Source organism: Saimiri boliviensis, chromosome 5, assembly GCF_048565385.1.
Source record: "Saimiri boliviensis isolate mSaiBol1 chromosome 5, mSaiBol1.pri, whole genome shotgun sequence".
Classification (NCBI taxonomy): Eukaryota; Metazoa; Chordata; class Mammalia; order Primates; family Cebidae; genus Saimiri; species Saimiri boliviensis.
Window position 1 is genome coordinate 51367245 of NC_133453.1, and position 25453 is coordinate 51392697.

Consider the following 25453-nt stretch of genomic DNA (forward strand, 5'->3'; position numbering starts at 1 on the left):
TCCCCAATTCCAATCCAACCCCAGTGCCCACATCCCGCAGTATAACCAAACAGCACAGAAAATGGAATTCCAAACATCAGATTTTACAGAATGTGTAATTGCTTGCATATGTATTGTAAAAAATTCCAGTATTTTATTTCTCAACTTAAGAGAATATAAGTGATAAAAATTCAACAGCAAAATAAAGTCGTTATGGCCCTAATTCAAGAAAGTAAAGAAAATAATTCCACAATATAGTATATTCAGAGCTGCTTAACTTGTGTTGTACTTACTTACCATGAATGTCTTGGTTTAAGTTGATATTATATGGATACTTGGCAATACTTTCTTTTTCCTGTTTAGATATGTCACAAGCTTAATAGAAGTGTCAGAATTTAGAAACTCCATTTGATTTTGAGTTTGGGGAAGAGTAAGCTTAAACATATGCTTTAAATGAAAGAAATATTTAAGGCACACGTGAAAAGCAAGTACACTTTTTTCAAATTTTGGCTGTAACAATCACATAATGTGATATTTACATTTTGTACAAATATGTCTCCTTGGACATGTGGAGATCTATTTTTGCATGTAAGTGCATATTAATAAGTTTTTTTATTTGTTCTTTCCTTTTATGACTTCAGGGTATATTTCCTTTTACTTGACTGTAGTTATTCACTAGAAATCTAAAATATAATTAGAGTCTGCCTGCCTGATAGAAATATATATGAATGAGAAGATAAAAGTAAATAAATAAAGTTTTAGGCATTTTAAGCCCAAATCAGTTCCATTCTCACTAAGTTTTAAGAACTGATTTGAATTTTTAAATTCATAAGAAACTGAAAGGAGAAAGTTTAGGAGTTGGGCTGAGTTTAGTTAAAACTAAAGTGACAAAACTAAAGTATCAAAATTAGGGAGTTAAAATGACAAAATTAGCTTTTAAAGAATGTGTGTGTGTGTGTGTGTGTGTGTGTGTGTGTGTGTGTGGTGAGAGTGTGTGTGCATGGTGGGGTGGTAGTCTTTGAAAGATTCCACATTTGTGTTATGGAAAATGCTAGAGCATTTACAGTATATTTTATATTCCTAAGTTAATGGCTAGCATCTAGTGAGCTATGTACATTCTTGTAATTAGAAGCTGTATACTTAATTTTAGAAAATAATCTTTATAATGAATCATTGTGTTCATCATGGGATAAGCAATGTAGAAAGAAAGGTGCAGAAATGTAACATTTTGTTTCCAAATACTATAAACTTCACTTCCATGCTTTCAGAGGCCAGGCAGATAACATAAATAAGGGAAGCAAGCCAGTGTTTGTACATCAACAGGGGATGATGGGGCCGGTGGAGAACTGAAAGTGCATGCCCACTTTAAGACAGTCAAAAGTAACATTTTCAGAGGGTATTGCATATGCCAAATAAAATATACCTGAGTATATATTTGGCTCATGGACCGTGAATTTACAGCCATCATGTTGCAATCCTACACTGATATCCTGGACCCAAGCTAACTTTTGCATACTGGGAGATGAGGGGCTCACAGTCTTATATGTCATGGTCTCTTGCATTTTTATGATATGTCTGCCATTTATCACATTGTTACAATACAAATATGAGGAAGCAGATGGTTAACACTCAGCAGTACTTGGATGACATCATTTTAAAGGAAGTACAGAACATGAATACATAGCATAAGATATATGTTCACTCATAAATTGTTTTAAACTCATTACTGTTGAAATAAATACTATGAATCATGTAGGACATGCAAATTTTTTATAGCGGGTACATGTAGCAGAATGCGGTAGTTTAAACAAAAAAAAGTGTTTTCTTGGCTGGGCACAGTGGCTCATGCCTATAATTCTGGCACTGTGGGAGGCCGAGGTGAGCGGATCACCTGAAGTCAGGAGTTTGTGATGAGCATGGACAACATGGTGAAACTCTGTCTCTACCCCAGATACAAAAATTAAGTTGGCATGGTATTGCATGCCTATAGTTCCAGCTACTCAGGAGACTGAGGCACAAGAATCGCTTGAATCTGGGAGGCAGGGGTTGCAATGAGCTAAGATCATGCCACTGCACTCCCGCCTGGGTGACAGAGCAAGACTCTGTATCACAAAAAAAAAAAAAAAAAAAAAAAAAAAAAAAAAAAGGAAGAAAAGATTTTCTTTTTTAAATATAAAGAAATGCTTATAAGCAGGTAGCGAAAGGCTGGCATATTGACTCCACAAAGTCATTGGGGACTGAAGTTTTTCTACCTCTCCTGGCTCCTGTATCTCTATGGTATGGTTTTTTATTTTTATGGTCCTAAATGGCTGCTGAAGCTCCAGCTATTGCAATACTTTCTAAGCATGTGGATAGAGGATGGGAAACTAAGACCGTGAGCCATTCCCCACCCTGCTCCCTTTTATGAAGACTTCAAAGTCTTCAAAACATTTAAACTTACAGTTGGCCAGAATTTAGTCATATGGTCATCCAAAGCTTCAAAAGGGGCTGGGAAATGTAGCCTTTACCTGAGTGGCACTGGCAATATATGCTACTGAATTAAGTTCTACTATGAAAGATATAAGGAAGCACCACTATTAGAGTCCTATGGTCCCGACCTCAGTGAGCAAAAAGGTCAGCTGCTTTTAGTGGCCTAGATCTTACGGTTTCAATGAACAAAATATAGTTGTGTGACTAGATCCACCTTGATTATGGTTCATTTCTGAGTAGACTGTGAAGCCAAGACTGAATGGCACTTAAATATTAGGCTGCATTTTCTTTGCTTCCTAATCTAATTGTCTTTAGATAAATTTTGACACCTATAACTTTTATTCAAACTAAACTGAAGCTTTAGTTTGAAGAGTATATCTCTTTCCACATATGTACATTGGTAGATTCATAGATTTAGTAAATTCTTAATATTGACTAACACAATGTATACTTGGACCATGACTCTGTGCGGTAGTTAGTAAGCAAGCCACAGATCAGTGTTAATAAAAATGGTATAAAAAAATCACCTAAGATCTTCTGATTAATATAGATTTTAGCCCTCTAGCTCCCCCCACCCCCTCCTACTTTCCAAATATCTAGGAGGTTTGGATGGAGTCTGGGCATCCGTATGTTTTTTAGAGCTCTCCAGGTGACTCTGATTTACGTTGGTGAACCACTGTATTAAATCTTTGACTGACACTCTGAATCTTAATGTGAAACCGTTGGCTTATGTGTTCCAAGGCTACACATTAAGACTTTGGTAATAACTTGCTATTTTAGTTATTCATTTTACGTATAAGGCTACTTAATTACAGTTTGTAGATAAAGCATTGCAAATTCACCATTACTTCTGGAAAAATAACTTAAGGCCCAATCCCCCTCACGGTGGGTTAAACTAAACATTCTACTATGCAAAAGACACATGCTATTCAAATGTGTTTCCAGGTGAATGTATGTTTTTCATTGTCATCGTTTCCTCTCTCTTTCTGCTCTGCACACTTTCAGCACTGTCACTACAGGTCTGAAATTTATTGTGTTCATCATTCTAGACAAGTACTTAATGCAGGATGTGAGGCAAAAGCAGAAAGAGGAAGCTTTGTTTTAAGAAGCTGGAAATTAGAAGATTGGAATCATGTTAATCTATGGCCACAGCATGTAATTTTAAAAAATCATACAGTTTTCTCCGGGTTGAAGAATGATTCACATATCATCACCTGGCCTTACACCTGGCATTCTTAAAATGTATGAACAATGATCAGCTGATTTTTCATCTGATTTTCTTCTCTGAGATGGCAACATTGTGAAGCTTAGATTTATACATAAGAGATATCGTAAGGGAAAGGGAAAAAGACTGGAAGTATTAATTATTAATTGATCTACTGTATAAATTTGGGGAAGTTGCACAAGTTTATATAAGACAAATCTTAAAGTTATATAAAGATATTCCTTGATTTAATATTTTTTTTATTTATTTCCACAAAGCTAGAATTTTCACTAAAAATGTAATACGAGACATTATCAACTTACTGATAAATATTAATTGAAGTCTTTGAACTTTTCTTATAACTAAAAGTCACAGCTTGAATAGGCTTTTGGAATCAATAAAATTATTAGGAAGACACTGATCATTTAGTTTTCCTTTTAAATGTATTTCAATATAAATTTCAGATGTATTTATCTAAATTTTATATAAGACTGTCATATTCAATATTTAAAAGACTGTTTACTCTTGGCATTGGCATGGGAAATCTATCCTATGGAAAATTTTGCCTTAAAGGTGTGACCATATTGGCAACCTTAAGGTTTTTATTTTATCAGTATTTTAAAAACTAAACCCTTTAAATAAATCAAGGTGATTTCATCTTACACTAAAATATTCACTAAGAAACAAATGTATAAGGGAAATTACAATAAAGCAAGATTTTTCCTATCTAAATTTTGCCTTCTACAGAGACAGTAGAGGCCAGGTATGGTAGCTCCGCCTGTAATCTCAGCACTTTGGGAGGCTGAAGTGGGCAGATTACCTAAGGTCAGGAGTTTGATACCAGCTGGCCATCATGGCGAAACTTCATCTCTACTGAAAATACAAAAAAAAAAAAAAAAAAAAAAAATCTGCTCATTGTGGTGGGCGCCTGTAATCCCACCTATTCGGGAAGCTGAGGCAGGAGAATTGCTTGAACCTGGGAGGTGGAGGCTGCAGTGAGCTGAGATCATGCCACTGTACTCCAGCCTGGGCAACAAAGTGAGACTCTGTCTCAAAAAAAAAAAAAAAAAAAGGAAGAAGATAGAAATGTTAACTAAATTAATATTAATGAATTAATCAAACTTTGCTACTATAGCTTCCTGGTGTTATATTCAAAGTCAAAAATGTTGACAGGCTTTTTTTTTTTTTTTTTTTAAAGTTTAGGACTAAGAAGGAAGAAAGACAGTCTCAGTTTCGGATCCTTTGTTTCCCCTTTTCTTTTTGGGGTGTCCAATCAGAATTGCGAATTCAGGTTTAAGATGACAGCAAACTATACTCTTGGTGGAAACGCTGCTTTCAACACAAGCATCATAGCCTTCTTGTAGTCTATGTAGTATAACAAGTATAATAAGGTGTGGTCCAGCCATCGTGTGAGAGAACATCTGCGTTCTGGTCCTTGTTCTGTTTAGCAGTTTTGCTACCTGCCGAGGGTTCTTTACCCTCACTGGGAATTTGTGTCATCTGAAATTTTGAGGAAATAGCATAAACCTTTGTGATCTGATGAGATTCTTAGGAGGATCATTTAAGAAATTTTCCTAAAAGTAATTTTAGAGTACTTAAATGAGATGCTGAAAGTGACATTACAATCTATTTCAGTGACCACAGATATAAACCCTAGTGGTGTATTTTTTGCTTTCACCAAATCTTTGAATTGTTTTGAAGCACCTTCTGGATTTGTTCTTTTGTGTTTTATTTGTTCTCCATCTCTTTGGGGAACTTATTCCATCAGTCGTGCTCTCCTTTGTATAACTTCAGCCACTTCCTTTCTATCTGCTCTTTCTTTTTAGCCTGTAGACAAGTTCAGCTCTCCCACAGCCTGTGTGGGAGAGCTCCCACCCAGTCTTTATTCTTAGCCCAGCTGCTTTAAAAGGAGCTGTGTGCAGTTTTCTGTCTCTGCCTTCTATGCCCTCACTTGGCCTCTCCATCCCACTTAAGCTGCTCTGGCATGGTGAGGATTAAAATGTGTGGTGTTCCAGGGAGCCCTTTTCATTTTATCTTATCAGACCTTTCCCCTTTGTTGGAGACCATTGATCACTCCAGCTTTCGTAAAGTGCTATCTCTGAAGGTTCTCCCTCTACCTCCCTGACCTTTCCCTCTCAGCTTCATTCAAGGGCTTCTTCTCCTTTCTTTTAGCATTTTTCTCTTCTTATAGGATTTAGTTCATTGGTTCTCTCTAGATATTCTCTTCCTAGGCCATCTAGAAATAAGGATTTTGTTTAATAACTAAATGCTGATAATTATAAAAATCTCTTCAACGCTGATCTTTCACATGAATTTCAGATAAATGTATATTTTCAACCATCCCTGGGGCAGCCTAGAACCACTGCAAGTTCAGTGTATCCAAAACCCAATTTATTGGCTTCTCTTCAAGACTTGGTCATTTTTCTTATGTAGTCCTTATGCCGGTTAATGGCAACATGATGCTACCCAGTCATTCAGTCAGCACGATTCCAGTCATTCACTAATATCTACCATTTTACCTGCTAAATATTTCTCAAGTATACCTCTTCTCCATCTCTACTACAAATGTCTCGGTTTAGGCTCTCATCATCTATCCCTGGGTTACTGCGATAGCATCTAATTCTTCTCCTTGCCTCCCGTGTGTCTGCTTTCCAACCACACATATATTGGTGCCTCTGTTACTAATGTGTTATAAAATGAATATCTAATTATGTCTTTACCTTCCTTAACAACTTTCATTGGCTCCCATAACTTATAGAAAGAATAGGGTTCAAACTTCTTAGTGTGACATCTAAGACTCTACTGATCTTGCCCATTTATGAGTTTTAGTCACATCAGCTGTCATTCTCAGACCCGAAATAAGGCATTGCTTGAGCCTCCCACCCCCAACACATACAGACACACACAAACTCTCTCTCTCTCTCTCTCTCTCACTCTCTCTCTATCCCTTTTATTCTCTACTGTCCAGATTCCATTCAGAACTGACATTCTCTCATTAGTTGAGCTAAGTGCTCCTCTTTGGCCATCTCTCAATAGTCAGTACACCTTTGCCATGCAGGAACCACACCATACTGAGAATACTTTCTTCCCATGAATCCATTTTAATACTCCTACCAGATTAGTCTTTCTAAGTCCTATTTTTATAATGTCACTTTCCAGTTTAACAGTTTATTCTGAGCTGCCATTGATTATTGCATCACACTTAACACATTATATTGGCCTTACTTCTGTGTGACTTTTTTTTAACCGAAGAATGCCAAGACTATCCAGCTGCCTTGCAAGACTGCTAATATTCTCCATTCTATCTAAACAGCTACCATGATTTTTATTATTGTCCTTAACACTGATTGCTACATACGATGCAGCATCCTTTCTCAGTTCAGATCTAACTTTTTACTCTTCCCACATCTAACTTTTGTGATTTAAGTACTTCCATGCTTCTCTTTTTATCTTCCCTCTGCCTGTTGACATTTTCCTCCAAGTTCTATTTCAAATCTTATGTCCTCTAAGTAACGAGGAGATTCTTACCTGCAATAAATATCCCCTTTCCTTTCAAGGGATTGTCCTTGTGTTGCAAATGTGTTGGTGTAAACCAAGAATAAATTTCCTGGGAGACAGGGACTATGGCATGAATTCATTTTATGTTTTAGATCCACCCATGCATATATGCCAATTGAATTCTGTTTGTGAAAATCTAGAACAATCTTTCTCACCATTCATTCACTCAAATATGAGTGATCTGAATTCAAATTTAGGTTTTGCAAGTTGTATTTTCATATTCTTGGGAATTTTTCCTGATTTCTCTGTGTCACAGTGTCATCTATCATCATTGGAATGATACTTCAAATAATTATGATGAATACTATCATATATATACATACATATATATGCTCTCATGTAGGTGTTTATAAACATGTTTATAAACACCTACATGAGAGCATAACTCCCAACTAATAACAGGAACTCATTAAATGGTAGATCATTATTATTATATTATTATTAGATTACTATTTAATAATAACAAGCCAAGCACAGTGGCTCATGCCTGTAATCCCAGCACTTTGGGAGGCCGAGGCGGGTGGATCACCTGAGGTCAGGAGTTTGAGAACAGCCTGACCAACATGGTGAAAACCATTCTCTACTAAAAATACAAAATTAGCCAGGCATGGTGGCGCATGCCTCTAATCCAAGCTCCTGGCTACTTGGGAGGATGAGGCAGGAGAATCGCTTGAACCTGGGAGGTGGCGGTTGCACCGTTGCACTCCAGCCTGGGCAACAAGAGTGAAACTCCATCTTATTATTATTAAATATATAAAACTTAATAATAATAGAGATAATAAATGCTTATTGGGTGATTAGGGGAATCAAGATGTTAGATGTTACACACAAAGAAACAACTTTTGCTCTCAGAGATTAAACCTAGCATAAAACCTTTAAAATGTAATTTTTATATATTTTTCTACTATGATCATTTTGATAATATATCAATGATTTTATCTATATGTTAATAAGCTTTTAAACCCCATTTTAAATTCTTACTCTTCAAATAAAAAGACTGTATTGTATTTTCTGGTTTTGTAGATTTACTACTACAGAAAACAAAAGAAAGGAAAAACAAAAGGTGCTTCCAATTGGAGAGTTTCTAATGGCCCTGTGATTTGAAGCATCACTGCCTCTCTCCTGCTTCACAGCCCCACATGCATTTAAATCTTCGTGCTGGTTCTCAGTTGTGAGCAAGCCAAGCACGATCCACTCCATGCCCCCGTGCCACCTCATGCCTGTCTACCAGCCCTGTCTGTTTCAGAGTTTATTTTGTGAAACTATGATAGTCATAAAGTCTCTATTAAAGGCTGAAAACCTGTTTTCCACTCTGCATTGCTCTGGGTTGCATTTGGAATGAGAGGCATTGCTTCACTGCTCAGGGATTTACAAGGCAGCTCCAGGACTATTTGGATACAGTAGTAGGGGTGACCATCTTTTCCCAGACTCTGTAGCAAGTCTCTCCCCTTTCCAAAAGCTGTTAATTTCCCTCACTCCTTTCACTCCCAGGAGACTTTTATGAAATTGACTGCAGAAAGCAGAAACTGATGTGGGATATTGGCACATTTTTCATGCTCACACTTTCCTTACTTTGCTGTACTTTTTTTTTTCCTTGTAGTTTTTCAAATTCATAACAAAAAAATCAGGGGTTTAACTTGGAAGGAGAGATGCAGGTGCAATTTTATCAGATAATTTGTAGCTATGAAGTTCTGTAATTAAATTTTTGATATTCAATGGTTGTTCTCTAGTCATCAGCTTTAGATTTCTTTTATTATGCAATTCTGAAAATATGGATGGTTCCCATAGCAAATACAATTTATTCGCAGAGACTTAATATTTTCATTTAGCTTTCATAGCAGTAATAGGTTTATTTGCTCTTGAAACAGAAGAACCTTACCAGATTCATTTATGTTAGTTTGGAAGTATTTTAAAGCCTTTTTTCCCCCTCATTCTTTCATTCTCAGGTTTTTGTATTAAATAAATTTAAAGTTACAGTTTAATTCAGAAACACAATGTGTTTCTCACATTGTGATGAATTTTTAGCTAGAATTTTTTGTGGAGTGGAATGGTGGACGGTGAGGTTAACTGACTACCATGGAAGGATGAACTACAAAGTTCCTAGTTTTCTGACCTTGGGCTACAAACATAAAACTTCTGAGGTTTCAGCTGAAAGGGTTATATTTGCTTTGAGAGGACAGAGGGCACTGACAATTCCGTGGCAAGTGAGAGATTCTGATGCAAGAATAAAAAAAAAAAAAAGTTTGTGCTGGGAAAAAGGAGACTTGCAGCTGATCAATAAAGAGCAACTGCAAATTCTGCCAGGGAGCTGGTGTTCAAACCTTTAAGGTGCTACAGTGCCATGCCCTGCTAGGTGTTTGTAAAAAGAAAAATCACTTCTTTCTTTATTCCTTCCCTACTTTTCCTTAAGTTTTGATATCTGTTGATAAGATTAGGCAAGTTTTTTATTGGTGACTTTTGTTGTTCTCTCTTAGGCATAGTATAACTGAACTGAATTTTGCTTAGAAACAACTCATAGGTTTGTAAGCCAGTGGAGTTCTCATTGGCCCAGAAATATTTCATTGTATAGTACTTAGAATCATTTTTGTTTGTTTGTTTTAAAAAATGGAGTGAGCGAGTGTATTCCTTTACGTAAACAATGAGAACAAATGGAAATAGAATTAGTTCTATAGAGGTAAATCAGTGAATAGACTCCAAGTTTCTCTGTGAGTGTTTGTGTTTGGGAATAGGGAGGATGACAATATAAAATAGAATTGGTAAGTTTTAGTATATTCAGAATATACATACATCTTGTAAACTAGCTGTGTGTCCCTGTCACCTGAGCTACCTTGTACCTCTTCACTTTCCTTGGGTGCAACATTTGCTAAAGTCCTAGGAGTAAAAGCAGGCCCAGTTCTAAGAAACTCATTTTGAATAGGTGGCTTGTTTTTAGTTTTTAAGGGAAATATGCTTTCCTTCACCTTTCTGTTTGAAGAAAGGCATTTTTCAGGATTTGGAGGCCATCTTTGTCTTTCCAGTGTTTTGCTAAGCTCTCTGGATGCCTCTTTCCCAGATTTTCTTTCAAATTTAAGACTTTTCCTTCCAGCCTGACCTTTTATCAAAATTTACCTGTTTGGCATTCTTTTTTCTTTCTAGCCCATAGGGAACTAATATAGTCCAGATGCTCTATAGTTACCATCCTAGGACACAGATTTAATGATATTACACCTTTGTAATGCAAGCTTGTTATGTGGTAATTTGCCTTTTAAGATGCTTTTCCTCAATATTTTCTGGCCATGAGAATCATAGTGGCTCTGGATAAAATCACAGTATCCCAGATGGACTCTGTGGCTCACACTATAGGAGAATAAAATTTGGGTGTCATAGACACCCTACTTCCCCACAGAAGGTTGACAATCAAAATGTTAAAATCACTTCAAGTACTTTCTATTAGAAACTGAAAGTTGCCTGGTTATAATCGAAATGCAAATCTGTTCACTGTATTCCTACTGTTTCTGAAGAGGTCTTTTAAGTTTCTTTAGGATAGAGGCCTAAAATTGCCCCATGATATATGCTCAAAGTGACCTAACATGGCCAGCTGAATTTCAGGGAGAAACTTTCCAAGATGACAGTTTCACTGGAATGATTTCAGAATGGGTACTTCTTTGCCTTCAATGTTCCCTTCCTGTCTTAAGTGATATTTTTTAAAAATTCAATCTTTTTTCTCTTTAAAAGCAAGTTTCACATCACACCTGGGTAGAACCTTATGCCTCTATGGAGTCTGCAGGTTGTGGAAGACAGAAGAGAGGGTATGGAAGGCAGTAAGAGCCTGGGAAGAAGGGCACTCTGAGAGTATACAAGTGATACTGATGGACAGGTGGCTCAGATAGCCTCATTGAAATGCACTAAAATGTAAGGCTCCATGCTAATTTAGTATGACCATACCTAAATGATGTATTGTGGGATTTATTTAGTGAATTTTAAAAAATTTGGAAAAGTAGATGACATCTCTCGACATCTATTCTTTGACTCTTCTATTTTTTACCCTATTTTTTAAACATAGTCATTTTAGCATAAACAAATAGATAAGTAAATAAACTGTGTCACAATACTATATTTGTTTGGCTAAAAACACATATTCTGTCAACTAGACCTACCTACAAGCAATAGGAGTAGGACACTGACTCAGTAGTGAGTTTTTGTTTTTAATTTTTATTTTGAGAGCTTCCCAAGAGTTCCTATTACCATTTTTCCACATAAAGCTTTTTACAGTTAGCACTTCTTTCCATTTATTTTCAACACACAGTTAAAAGAAGGGTCTTTGGATTCTCATCTTTGGGTCCAGACTTTGCCGTTTGCTAACCTTGCAACCTTGCAAGTTCATGATCTTCTTTAAGATTCAGGTTCCTCTCCTCATCTGCATACTGAGGAGTTAAATTAAAATGTATGGCCTTAATGGGCACTGAAGATATGTGGATGTTATTAGTACTTTTAGAATGGATTCCCTGATTGGCTCATTACAGATTGTTTCCTCCAATACCTAAAACAATTTTTATCAGATTATTCCCAGTTACTAGGTTTGATAGGAGGAAGGATAAGGGAGCAGCGAATCCTAGACATGTGGAGCAAAACTGTGGAGGGAGTGGAAGAAGAAAAAGTATGACTGGGAGATTTGAAATGACAATAGTAAATTTTCATTTACTATTTATATTTATAGTTATTTTTATTTGTCTCATGTTTTCCCTTTGGCCAGGTTTGTGCTCAGCTCTTGATTATTTACAAAGCAATTCAGGAAAAGCAAAGCAGCAGAAACTCCCAAAATTATTTTTTGGTATTAAAATGCATTTTGCACATTTAGTGGTACATATGCTAATTGAATTTATTTTTTTTTTTCTATTATAAAGGTTCTGGCAATTGCTTGTACATTGGCTCAGGTAGAGTTGTTTGAGAAAAGTGGAAATATGCTCAATATGTAAAACATCTGTTTACTTTAATGACATTTTACTGATGTCAAGACAGACTTATTTGAGCCCTGGGGCAGTGTTTTTGTGAGGGATGGCATGCACCTTGCCTGAGCAGTCAATGAAGAGAAAGCAGCTGTTTGAGCTTGCCCAACTTCTGCTAACTCAACGTGGATAGAGTCCAGATAGCAACTGGCCCTGTGTCAGAGGACTGCAATAAAGCTCTGACTCTTTCCTTATAAATTCTTTATAAACATAATGTGTTGGGTTCTTAATTTTCTTATTTGCAAAACAGGGGTAATACTTAACATTTTTCTACCTTACTGGTTCAAAAGAAAGAGTTCAGAATATCTGTGGAAATTCTTAGTCAGCTGTAAAACCCTATTATATAAGCATATATTATATAAAGGTGTTATTAGTATACTTTTACTGTAATGAACAGTCAGCTAAATGCAAAATAAAATTCTTATTTGAAGTAAACAATAGTAATAATAATCCAAAGATATATAAGACTCTTCATAGAAATAAAAGAAGGCAAAGTTGTATTTTTTCAAAATCTTATTTAAATCTTTTATTTAGCAAAATAAAATAGACTTCTTATATAACTATGTAGAACATCTCCCAAAGCCCCAGAATAGGAATTAAATAGGAAAAAATAATAAGAAGAAGAATAGGGGCTTTGACTTCATGAAAAACAGAGCAGATAGAAAACCAAAATGTGATTTTTCTGCTGTAACTGGACTGTAGTCTCCCCACAAGCAAAAGTGTAGCTTCCTGGTAGTAACCTTGATCACTATTATTGTTACTTTTTCTTTATTCATCTCACATCAGGAAGCTTGTCTCAGATTCAAAGTTAAACGCTAAGGTCTGTTTGTAGTATGGTATCCCTTTTCCCTGGGTCAGAAGGTGACGTGGAGCTGAAAGTTTAAACTGGTGACAAATATCCACAGGCATCTGAGCCAAATGTTTAGAAAAAGTTCCTATCATCCCTCAGGCCTGTCTACATTCTGGTATTTTAAGACTCTACTTGTGTAGAGAGAAACATGCAGTTAAAGATATGAGGGCCTCAACTAAACAGGCTGTTACTTTCATGAATGAATTGTTGAAATAATTTGAAAGAAAAGCTTTTAAATTAAAACTGGACCAGGACACAGGAAATCTGCATCATAATTGCAGCTCTGCATGGGCTAACTTGGTGATTATGTGGAAGTGACTTAAATTCTCTGGACCTCAGTTACTTATGTTGGAAAACCTGTGATACATTACCCAGGGCCACTGTCTGCTTTGAAAGCCTATGACTACAGAAAATTTACATAAAGGTACTTCACTTAAGTCATATTTGTGCTGTAATACAGTGGAAAGTCTCATGTACAAATTTTGGTAGATGGAAGCATCACAAATAATCTGAGTGGTAATATGTTTCTGTACTTGTAAATCTGCATTTGAAGTTTTGATCAGTTCAGGTTTATAGTTATTTCCCTAAATATGGTTTATTTAAGGAGCACAGCTCCCAGTGTATAACTTGTAAATTGATCTGCTTTTCACTGAGTGACTCTACCACAGAATTTCTAGACACTGATGTAAAAGGAGATGATTGTAAAAAAAAATTCAAAATAATCTGATATCAAATTTTTCGTATTAACTGAATTTTCCAATTAGAGAGAAATATGCAAATGTATCATGTGTTGTGTTACACTGTTTAACCACAGACTCAGTGTTCTCTAAATGTGTTTTGATGAGATGGGATGTCAGAGTTTAGCAGGATGCCTTCTTGCCCTTACAGCTGGTGCATTCACCTTTGTAGTACTTACTTTTTTCAACAATCTTTGAACATACTAAATTGCTATTTCATCCAGAATACAAATAATAATGAAGAAAAGAAGGAGAAAAATGGGAGAGGTAGAGAAGGAGCAGAAAAATGGGGCAAGAGAGAAGGTGAATTATTATTATTAAATGGTTGTGGGCTTTAACGTGAGGAGTAGGTCATATTTGTTCTTATTTTTTTTATTTTTGTGTCTTCTTGACTTCTTATTTTTCTTTGCAATTGTGTTGGGACATATATAGATATATAAGTGTTTACCGCAAATATTTAGAAGATTTGATTTATTCCATTGATGTTCCTTCATCACAGAAAATTTTGGGAATATGCTGCTTGCCCTCATTTATGTTCTGGGAAAATGAGACTCCATTTTTGTGTTTGTTCTCCCATTTCCCCCCTTTGCTAGTAATGACTGAGTCCTGCAAACATTTATCTTCTCAAGTCCTGCTAGAATTCCTTTCTCAGGGATTCTGGGCAGAAAACAAGCTTCGTTTTTACATTCTTACAAGTAGTATGTGTGTTGAATTCAAGTACATGAAACATTCAGATGAAAAAATCTGATGGTATTTTAGAAAACCCAGTCTACACACAAATGCTCACATCCATGTTTACATCAGGGATTCCAGTGGGAGAAAACTATTAGGTTCTAGCTTAATGTGCTCTTCAATAAGTGAGATATACTTTGGTCATCTTAAAGCACTTGCCAATAATTTACTAATTTGGGGAATTAAAAACCCATTCTATATTCAGAAGTCATTATGAAAGTGTTATCAGTAACATTAGAATTTGCTTCAGATGACTGTTAAACAAGATGATGCTCTGGTCTCAAATGATGGAAATTTCAACTTGCTTTTCTCTACAGGGAAGTATATCCCCCACCATGCAAGTTATGAGGCATATACCTTCATTTATTCATTAATTTGGTAAGCATGTACTGAGTACATGCTATTTATCAGGCTCTTTACTGATTGCTATGGAAACAAATATTTAATCCTTACTCCCAAGAAGTTAATCATCTAAGTGGAATGAAAGAAGGATAATACTTTGTCTGTGCTGTGGCAGAGGCAGACAAAGAATCAGGGGAGTAACAGAAGACTCCTACTGTCTAAGAGGTGGGGACGGATGGGAGCTCAGGGAAAGCCTCTGTGGATGGCACACCTGAGAAGTCATTCCTCTGCATAAACTCTATTATGTTCCTTATCCTTTATTTTCTCCTCTCCTTCACATCCAAATCTTTCAAGTCTGCCATCAAGTCTGATGTCCATCCTCTTTGAAAACCTTTTCGAACATCATAAACATCTTTTTTCTCTTTTCTCTTGAACTGTAGCACTTTCTCTTTCTTTAACACATTTAGCACACAGTAAATCCTTTTATTCATTGTCCACCGTTTTCTAAATTACATTTATTATAAATGTCATTGATCTTTTAGTTATATCATATGCTTCTTGAGGATAAAGACCATCTCTTAAACCCAGAAAGTCAGATCCAGATCTAATGCTATGCATATAGTAGGAACTCAATAAAATTTTGTGACTGGTCAAACAAAATATATTTTTCTTCATGTTTCAAAATTAAGTGCTTTCTCTCTGTTTTCAGATTGCTGACTAATTACATTGCACAACCTTGCCTAAGTTTTTGTATACATAGCATTGAACTTAAGAACATGGAACCAGCTCTTATGCATAATTTAGATGTATTTAGCATCTTTTGGTCCAAAGCCTTATAAAAATATGTACATCAAAGCACTGTAATTACATGGGAACAAAGTTGATTTTATATCTAACCTGTTTTATTATAGTGACTCTAGTCAGAGTATATGTTAATCACAAAGATGATTGACATATTATCTTGTATTTAAGGAATATATAATGAGAGGAATAGATACATGAACAAATAACTATAATGCTGCGTAATAAATACAGTGAAAAAGAATGGCATAGGAATATTTTTTTGTCTGAAATTCAAGCTTTATTTAAATTTAAAACCAATTCTTAAAACTGCATTTAGAGTCAAGACCCTTTTGTATTATAAAAATCACAAGTATTTTTAAGAGACAAAAATACTTCTAGGCTAATTAGACTGGATCTGACTTTGCAGAGATCTTTAAACAAACTGCAGAGAATAGAGAAAAAATAGGTTATTTACAGATAACAATATCTACATATGTACTTAGAGGTACAAATTTGGTGATAGAAAAGACTTCAGTATGTGCTGGCATCTCAGAAGCAGTTCTCAAAGAGCTTAGTTTTATTTTCTTGAATTTTAAGAATGCTTAAGATCCTTCTTCATCCTCGATCTTGGGAGCCAAGTAGTACTTTAAGTGTCCCATATCAGCAATTTTATACTCTACAACAAGGGGTACATCTGCAGACATACTGAGTGTCACTGTTGAAGAGAGTGGAGTGGCTTTTGTGAAGAAGTTCGGGTACCTCAGTGCAAAAGTTAATTGAACTGGTTCATTCATCTCTATGGTAACGGCTTCCTCCTCTTTATCGACATTACTTGTCTGTGACAATTTAATGTTTCCATTTCCAAGTTCTCCACTTGCAGAAAATTTCACTCCGTCTTTCGCACAGGAAATTACAACAGCATCTCCAATATGGCTGAGATCTTGGCATATACGTGCAAATTCACCAGAAGGCATCTTTACTACACAGCTATACTCTTGTTCTGGAATTCCAAGTTGTTCAACATCCAAATCCATCAACTTCGTTTCATAGTCTGAAACCTTCTCCTGGTTTGGTGCTTCAAATACTAGCGCCAAGGTACCCGCATTATCCTCAGCCCTTGCACGCTTGAGTGCATGGGTTTGTTTCTTGCAGATGTATCCAAAACATAAAGGATAGATATGCAGTAACTAGCAGAAATGAGACAAGAGGGAAGGTAAGAGGATGGCATCTAGATCAGAAAAAGTACTTGAAGAAATTCTCAGGAGTATTAATTAGCATTGTTTTGTAGAAAACTACAACTACTTTAATGTCTTAGAGCATAGAAAAGAAGGTAGGAAGACATTATTATTAGAGTTTTGATTTTTTTTGACAATTTATTGATTGATTAATTATAAACTCAGCCTTCAGTAGGAGGGAAGACAGAGGTATAGACTTTATTTTTTCTTTTTTTGTGCATTGAGAAGCTGAGTTGTAAGGGGAAGAAGAGCTATGGGACCCTAGTCAGAACAAGATGTAGAGTCCAGTGAGGATTTTCGGTTTATTTTATTTTCAGATGGCAGAGTTGGTTGTTTACAGGCTTCAGAAAAAAGCTCCAGAAAGAGGAAGATGTTCAAGAAACGAAAAAGGGGGGATAAAGATTGCCAAGATAAAGTTTTTCTTGGAGACAAAGTTAGATAGGGTTTTCTGAGATGGCTAGTGGTCTATACTCTGTTGACATTTATTTTTGGTGTCTTCTGCCTCTATAAATAATAATACCACACTACATGTAAGTGATATTATACAATTCATGAAGTATACCCACTTCTTTTATGCATACATTCTTAGAACACCAGATTAAAGATGAGGACACTGAATCTAAAAGGAATGAATGATGCAGAGGATGTTGGACACAGGAATAGAGCCTCAGTTTTCTGGCTCTTATTTCAGGCCTCTCTCAATTGTATCTTACAGAGAGGAGAAAAAAATGGAGGATGGCAATTTTAGTCACTAAGAACAACACTCTATGTTACATGAAAATTATTTGTGTTCAGTGCTGAGTTCTTAGAGACTTCGATGAGACCAAACCTGTGGCAGGCAATAATGTGAGGAAAAATATAATTTAATGTTTTATTTTTAAAATTTATTTATTTATTTATTATTTATTTATTGAGACAGGATCCCGCTCTGCCACCCAGGCTGGATCGCAACAACTTCTGCCTCCTGGGTTAAAGTGATTCTCATGCCTCAGCCTCCCAGTAGCCAGGATTACAGGTGCTCACCACTATGCCCAGCTAATTTTTGTATTTTTTAGTAGAGATGAGGTTTTACCATGTTGGCCAGGCTAGTCTCAAACTCCTAACCTCAGGTGATTCTTCTGCCTCGGCTTTCCAAAGTGTTGGGATTATAGGCATGAGCCACCATACCTGGCCAACTGAATGTTTAAGAAGCTTAGATATTTTTAAAATAATTTTCTCAGTCCCTGAAGTTGTGGATGTGCATAAAGAGCTGTAGTTAGGAAGACAGAACCACACAACTTGTAATTTACTCAACTAATGCATTTACTTGTAATAAAAGCAGCAACCTTGTAGCTGGAATCTGTGTAGAGTTGAAAACAAACGTAATCACAGGCTGTGTGACAGTGTAAGAGCCAAAAATGACTTTTGAGAAAAAAATAATGCTTGTTCAGCATTCAGTGAGACACTCCTGTTAGATTTTCTACCATAGCTTTGTATACTCTGCTGATTTTAAAATCAGTGAAACAGTCATTTGTCAAATATTTATTGAGTGGTTTCTGGGTCTCTGAATTCTAAGCACCATGTTAGTGCAAGTAGAAAGAAGAATTAAAAGTGGTCTTACTTAGATACCTAATATGAGAGATACAGTTAGCTATATATAGATTTTGGTAAAGAGAACTGATGGATATATAACTAGCATGCATATCAACCAGCTTAAGCAGAGACCACATCTGAACGAATTATTTTCAGTAGGAAGTGCTCTAATTAAAATATTTATTTGCCAAGAAAATACTTTTCTTCCTGATGTGGTGACATAGATGATCAACACCTTCATTCAGATTTTCTTAAAAGTAGTTACTAATGAGTTAAAAGTTTAATTGCCTGCAGAAATGTTTTACCAATTTATATGAATGCTACCCATTTATAATCAATCAATCCATAGATAATAAATATTTGTGTGACTTCATTGCACCAAACAAAGTACAATGGTACATTCAATCTATGTATTTAGTAAGGAATTCAGAAATAGAATCCTCAGTTTCTGACCTTGGGAAGTTTCAAATTTAGTTGCAAAGCACTTGAAATAATTAGGCTAAGAAATAGGATAGATAAGCACCAAACAAAAAGACATTAAAGTTTTGGTAATAAGTCTAGAGTAAGTTCAGGAAAGGGGAAAAGCTGGAGATGTTGGGAAGTGAGTGACAGATTTCAGAGAAGAAGCAGACAGAATATAGAGTTATGGAAGGCATCAGAGATATTCTTAGGAGAGATAAATAGTTCCTGTATCACAGAGATCCAAGGCAGGGTGAAGAAAAGATAGTGGATCTGGTAATGTGGTGTTTTCTAACTATTTTTGAGAGAGTAGTTGTCTTTACAGTTAAGAACCAAAGTAAAATTTCCAGAGGTTAAATCTCTTACATATCCAAACATATTGATTCCTGAACTAATTTCACATAGTAGCCATTTGGGTCATATATTTGACTTAAGTTCTACTCTGCTAATTTATTTTACTTCTATATTGTTTCTTAATCTTAGGGATCTCTTAAATACTAATAAAATGATGGATGTTGGCCAGGTGCAGTGGCTAATGCCTGTAATCCCAGCACTTTGGGAGGCCAAGGCGGGTGGATTGCAAGGTCAGGAGTTCGAGACCAGCCTGGCCAAAATGTTGAAACCCCCGTCTCTACTAAAAATACAAAAATTAGCTGGGTGCATTGGCATGCGCCTATAATCCCACCTACTCAGGAGGCTGAGGCAGGAGAATCGCTTGAACCTGGGAGGCAGAGGTTGCAGTGAGCTGAGATAGCGCCATTGCACTCCAGCCTGGGTGACAGAGTGAGACTCTGTCTCAAAAAAACAAAAAATGATGGATGTGGTCTGTTGGCGTTTGTACTGCGTTAATGCTAATACTTTTCAGTGCTAAGAAGTATTCACAGTGCTAGTAAGCACTACAAAAATAAAGGACTGTGATCAGTGGCTTTAATAAAGAATTGCAAAAATGTTCTGGCTTGATATTTAATCCTTTACATAATAATAATATTGGTTAACATAAATAATCCCAAATTTCCATAAATTACTCATAAAAGTCATTACTGTGGATTCAGTCATTGCACATATCTGTAGCTATTACTGTAATGATGCTTAGTAATTCATTTACTTTTTACTGTATGATTACCTAACACTGTGACTTCATAATTAAAATACAGCAAATATTTACTGGATATGCACTACGTTTCAGCTAGGTTGTAGGGATACCACAGTATGTAAGACACAGTCCCTATCTTCATTGAAGTCTATCTAGAGAGAAAAAAACACGGATATATAGAATGGTAATGTTTTGAAAATTTAGTTGCCACTAAAATATTATTTCCTCTTTAGGTCAAGAACAAATAATAGGTGTATGCTTAATATCAGATTACAATACTGTAGTTTATTATTGCAAATGGTAAAAATATTAAGTTGTTTCTTCAAACCAGGACATACCAGAGGAAGTAGGACATTTTGACTAAAGCCTTGGCAAAGTTTTATTTCAAACAAGAATACCACAAAACATTTAGTTCCACTGAAGAATTAGCCCACATTTTATTTTTGTCTCCAAAGCACATTACATACCAGTCTTCCTTTTACTGGTATGTGTGAAAAACACTTTGAAGTAGATAATAGCCCGGATTGGGATTCCATGTAGTTTACTCAGTCCAGTCAGGTTTGCAAAGTAGTGAAATATCACCCTCTCTAGAAGATAACAGAGCAGTGTGTTTGTAATTATTGTTGAAGATATATTATGAAATTATATTCTTGCTTCTTTGAGACTTCTTTATTTAAATGTTGTTAGCATGCTCTGTCCATTTAGCAAATATTTTAGATTCTCCTGTACCACTCTTTTCTTTTTTGTCGTTATCTTTGTTTTGGGTTAAACTTCCAGATTTGTGACTATTTGTATATACTTTAATACACTTGGAAGAAACATTAAAAAAAGAAAGCACACTTATACAACTTTCATTTTTAATGTGAAATGTGATCTAAAAGCCTTAGCATTATTTATATTTGTGGCTTCATGTGGTGACACATATGTATATCTCACAGCTGGAAGCTTCATTAAATTGTGCAGAATACTTAACTACTCACTTCAGTATAGTCTCAGTGCTGTCCATTGTGGAGATGAGTAAAAATATATAGACAGGTAGTTAGAACTATTGCATAGTCATGTTAACAGTTGCCTAGGCTGAATTTTCTATTTTGTTAACAGATACTATTTTTCAGCTACTCTGGCAATTTATCTTCAGCCATATTTCCACTGTTTTATTGTAAATTATTAGAATGAGTGAATAGAGCATACGCATATAATATTCTCTAGCGTGAATTAATACTGGATTTCATGCTAGCTATTTTGGAAGTTTCAGAAGATAATGTGATTTTACCACTGTGAGTTTAGTGGAAGTTATTATCATATAACAGACTCAAATATTCAGCAGAAAAACATAGTTGAGAAATGTCAATACATGCTTTTGGCTCTGGAAAAAGAATATTAATTTTTTGTACTAAAACATCAAGGTGTGATAATATTCTGCTTATATAAGCCTATGTCTTATTGGTAAAGTCTCTCCAACAAAGCTGGATAGCCACAGTCTTTTACAGTTAGTTTACGAGGACAAGACTATCAATATACACCAGAAAACTGAGCACAATTGAAACTTTCAAGTCTTGACAAGGCCTTGTGAAAGGATAATATGTTAAAAAGAATTTTATACATGGGTTTGTCTTCACATGTAATTTTTATATTTTTAAAATTCTGCAGTCCTCAGTATACATCAAAACTTGTTCCAGAAGGAAGAAATTTTGAAATCTCTTTATTTAATAAATATTTATTTATTGAGGGCAGTGTTGCCACTCTGAGGATGCAGTAATGAGCAAGTCTCTGAGATTCCTGGAATTTGAATTCTACTGCAGGGTGTGAATGGCAAAATAATGGCCACCTCCAAAGATGTCCATGCTCTAATTTCTGTAACCTGTGAATCTGTTACCTTATATGGAAAAGGGGAATTAAGTTTTTAGATGACAGTATGATTGCTAATCAGCTAATTTTAAAATACAGAGGTTATCTTGGAGTAACTAGCTGGGCCCCATGTAATCTCCAGCATCCTTCTAAGAAAAAGGAAGAGGGGGAAGATGTGATAACAAAAGCAGGAATCAGAACCAGAGAAAGATAGTTGAAGATGCCAGTCTTCTGTTTCTGACAATGAAGAGGGAGCCATAAATAAAGTGATGTAGTGGCCTCTAGAACCTGGAAAATTTTTGGTGTTTTAAGTCACTAAGTTTGTGCTAATGTGTTATGGCAGAAGCTCATACAGAGAAATAAAAGACAATAAATGAACATAAATATATATTTTAAAAAGATAATTTCCAATAAGTACCATGAAGGAATAGTTCTGTAAGTAAATTAAAAATGGGATAGGATTCTGAAACAGTGCTGTCCCATATAATAGAGACTAACGCCAGTGACTACTGTCTTGGACAATGAAGATAATAGAACATTGCCATCATCATGGAAACTTGTCTTGGCCAGTGCTCTTCTGGAGAATGGTACAACTTCACCCAGAGTGGATTCAGTTTGCATGAAGATCTTAGAAGATGAAATCCGGCAGGTGAAAGGCCAAAGGAGCAAAATGTAGAGCAATATGTGCTATAAAATAAATGAAACGTGATGTAAAGCATTTTAAAATCTCCCAAAAGCCCTGTGAAATGGTTCATGCCTGTTATCATAGCACTTTGGGAGGCCAAAGCTGAAGGATTGCTTGAGGCCAGGAGTTCGAGACCAGCCTGGGTAACATAATAAGACACTGCCTTCTCAAAAAAGTTAGCCAGGCTTGGTGGCATGCATCTGTAGTCTCTGTTAGGAAGCTGAGGTGGGAGGGTTCCTTGAGCCCAGTAGCTCAAGGGTGCAGTGAGCTCTGATGGTGCCACTACAACTTGCACGTTAGAATGAGACCCTCTCTCTAACATAAATAAATAAATAATATTTCAGGGTACTTTAGGGACCTTATTATTTTGTTTCAAGGTACTCATAACCACTCATTTATTCACTCATTCATCAAGCATTTACTGACAACCTAATTTTATTTCAAGTTTTATGCCAGGTAAAATACATACAAAAGTGAATATAATGGAGATGATAACCCCATAGAACCAAAGTCAAATTCTCATTTTAAAAATTATGGTTCATTTGGACACCATGGCAGCTCTCTCCTGTAATCCCAGCACTTTGGATGGCTGAGGTGGGAGGATTGCTTGAGCCAGGAGTTCAAGAACAGCCTGGGCAACATATTTCTCATCATGCTGGGGAGAGTGAGGGAAGAGAGAAACTGGCAAGATTCTGCTATGCTGGGTGGGAACTGCCCACTTGTCCAGTATCAGAGACATTTGCCAGGTCATTTTGTGGACCTGATACTACTCTGGCATCAACCCACATCATATTTGTGGAAGAAGAAGGAGTCATCAATTATGATTCCCTTTGAAAATGAGCAGCATCTTTATTAAACTTTGTTAAGTCATGCCAATATGTCTTGAACTAGAACTTTAAATTAATACTGTATTTTTGTTGGTGTTACTGCTATGCATTCATCTCATTATTTCTTTGTAGTTTATATTAGTGGCATTGACTTTCAAATATCATGTCTTAGAGAATAAAAAATAAAGTTTCTGATATAGTAATCTCCTTTAAGGAATCCAAAGAGTTGTGAGTTGTGTGTATGTGTGCATGTACGTGTGTGTATGTGTATGTGCGTTTTTTTGTTTGCTTGATTATCTTAATTTTTTTAAAAAATGTATTACTTCAAGACACCATAATGTTGACTCATAAAATATGTGGTTATTAACATGACTGAAAGTGCCAGAGTTTGCAGTCAGTGGGTTGCTGTTTTCCATAGCCAGGGAATATTGGAAAGCTGTTATTCTTAGGTAATGAGGAAGCTTAGGGGGTCTATATGGGAACTATCTTTTAAGGAAAATGCATCTTACCGGTGAAAGTGATGGAGGATGATTTCCAGATGTTCAAATGCTTGTTTTGGCAGCTGCTACAGAAAACTGAAACATGTGTTGCCAGAACAACCAAAAGGGATGTGAAGCACTGATGTAAGCGGGTTCAGGCTGTGGAAAGCAAGGCAAGCAGAAACCAGAGAGTATAGATATAGGGGAGATAGTTGAGCCAAGAGAACAAACTTTAGAACTCCAGTAATTACATGTAGTAAAAGCATATCTGCCTCTGTATAATGATGCATACCCAAGCTTATCACCCCTGTGCACCCCACTTACCCTTTCCTGTGCCTTCTTCATTATCTTTCTTGTAACTATTGTTGTCATTATGTTAATCAGGAAAAGTCTTCCTGGCTAATATACTTGTTAGATATTATGGGTGAAGCATGCAGGACTGGGGTTAAACACATTTCCCTTCAAATCTTGAGTTTATTCTTGACTACCATGATAGTCTTGACTGAATCGCATAACCTCTAGATGGTTCAGTTTTTTCATCTGTAGAATGGAGCTTATAATATTATTGCCAAGGAGCTATTGCCAAGGAGCTTGAGAACCAAATGAAATAATGTATGTGAAGAGCATGCAAGAATAGGTTTCTTCTTCCATCTTACTCCTTCCAACCAATTTCCAGAAGTAACAGTACATTTTTGTTCAGCTAGGAAAAATACATTTTCAGAAGATACCTGAGAATTGAATGTAATGTTGGCAGATTCACATACGGAAAATGTTTAGCTAGGTTGAATTTTTGTGGACTCTTAGTTTAGAACCACATAGGCAACCAGACACTGTGTCTACAAATCAGGTACCCACTTGAGATTGCTTTCTGAAAGATGAGAAAATACAAAAATAAAGATCCAACATTGATTGAATATGTCCTTTTACACTCTGAGTATCTGCTATGTTTCTTTCCCCCCAACATTGTTTTAAACATATATGTTGATTTTACAATGCAGACTATTAACTGCCATCCCAAACCAACCAGTTCTAAGCAATTCAAGATAGATAAAACTCCCATCTACCTTCACATCTTGGTGAGATCTTTGATCTTCATTTCTAAATCATTTGATTCCTTGCCACTCTCCCCCTCCTTACTTCTACAATGCTTTCCACCTTAGCTCCTTTCTGAGAAAGAGATTTTTCCAATATCTGTGCTAAGCCTGGTCCAGGTCCAGAAAAAGCCAGGCTCTTCCAAAAAGCCAGCCTCTGCGGGAGTTGGAACCTAAAAATCTAATTCATACTGCAACTATTTTCTCTGGAGGTGGAGCAACAGGAGCCAGGACAACAGGAAGGGATCACTACAGGGAACTAGCTCATTTCACACCTGGACACCTGGCTGTGTTCCACTGTGAATTCTCTGGGGAAGCTCTTGACGTCTATATTTTGAGTTGAGCTACATTGTGTTTTGGCTTTCCTGTCATTTTAACTTACCATATTATCTGTCCATACCTTTTCCCATCCTAATTTCTCTGAAGAAACACCACAGAGATACAATTTAGAACTTTTTGGTATCATAACTTGTAGCCTGAAAGTGATGGAGTGCTGACCTTACCTATTATTGTACAGGGAGTTAG

The 25453-nt window shown here is 36.0% G+C and overlaps 1 protein-coding gene and 1 pseudogene across 1 annotated transcript in view; one reads left to right on the plus strand and one right to left on the minus strand.

The window, feature by feature from the left end:
- Nucleotides 1-25453, plus strand: part of COL5A2 (collagen type V alpha 2 chain) — a 149153-nt gene that overhangs the window by 1887 nt on the left and 121813 nt on the right. The gene's annotated exons all lie outside the window — the stretch shown is intronic.
- LOC141584501 (proliferating cell nuclear antigen pseudogene) lies at nucleotides 15937-24209 on the minus strand (annotated as a pseudogene).